Source organism: Pundamilia nyererei, unplaced genomic scaffold (genome assembly GCF_000239375.1).
Source record: "Pundamilia nyererei isolate P.nyererei 1_Seehausen unplaced genomic scaffold, PunNye1.0 scaffold00125, whole genome shotgun sequence".
NCBI classification, from domain to species: Eukaryota; Metazoa; Chordata; class Actinopteri; order Cichliformes; family Cichlidae; genus Pundamilia; species Pundamilia nyererei.
In genome coordinates, this window is record NW_005187526.1 from 1,020,386 (window position 1) to 1,021,539 (window position 1,154).

A 1,154-nucleotide genomic window follows, 5' to 3' on the forward strand; every position below is an offset into this window, starting at 1 on the left:
ATTCCACCAAAATCCCCTTAACGAGCTCTGAGTTGTTTCTCGCATTTTGCTCGATCCTTTGCTGCATCTGTGAGCAGCGTTTCTCCAGTTTGTCCTTTTCTTCTTCCACTTTAGTTGCTTTGTCCTCCAGCTGATTACAAAACTCTTGCAGTTTTAGATTTTTAGACTCAAAGTCCTGGACGATACGCTTTCCTTCTTTCAGTCTTTCTTGTTGTTGCTCTTTCTGTTGAAGAAGGTCTTTATTTTGGCGCAGTGTTTCATCCAGGCTTTCTTTCAGCATTCGGTATTTTTCCTGCATGCTCTTCAGTTTGTGCTGCATGTCTCTTTGCTTTTTGTCATGCTCTTCCTTCTGTTGGAGGAATTCTTTCTTTTCTTCCACAGCTTCATGGAGCTGTCTTTGGAGGAGCTGATTGCTTCGGTCCATGTTTTGGAGATCCCACTGTATCTTATCAGTCATCGTTTTCTTGTCTTGGAGCTGGTTGGTCATTTCTTTTAGTTCTGCACTCTTTTGCCTGTTTTTATTTTAATGAGGTGCACAATCTGCTCTCGGGTTTGATCAAACTTGATTCCCCAGCCCTCATTAATAATTTTTATGTCCGGCTGGCGCTGTTGTCTGTCTTCCAGCTCTTTATTTTGAAAAGTTGAAGTTTCTCTTCTTCAATTTGTTGCATTTTTTTTCTGGAGAAGGTAGTTTTCATTCCTACTCTCCTCTAACGCCCTTTGGAAGGATGACACGCCATTTGGGGAAATTGGCCGGCCACGCCAGGAAGGAGAGGCGGCGTAATCTTTTTGAATTGGTTGGTTTTTTTTCTTGGAAACATGTTGGAGTTTCAATACGATGACTTTGTTTCTGTGGTGAACGTTTGTAGGCTGCAAACACAGATGCTGCTAAAACGAACTAAAACTTGCTGTTTCTCACCCCTACATAAGGAAACTCATCAAAGGACCTAAGATTCTTAAGATCTCCCTGTGACATCATCACTCCCTAAGCCAATGAGATTGTCACAAGACATTTTGGAATGGCTCCAGAGCCGTAGGTTGCCGACCCCTGATCTAAAGGGTATAACAAAAAGGGGGAGCTTCCTGCTCGAAAATGAAATGTCCCCACTGGGCGATCGTGGCTCACGAGTTAGCCTTGTAATCGGAAGGTTGCC

At 43.2% G+C, this 1,154-nt stretch overlaps 1 protein-coding gene across 3 annotated transcripts in view; it reads left to right on the top strand.

Annotated features, from left to right (window-relative positions):
* The window catches only part of cep192 (centrosomal protein 192), a 32,298-nt gene that overhangs the window by 8,052 nt on the left and 23,092 nt on the right, over positions 1-1,154 (top strand). The window lies entirely within an intron of this gene.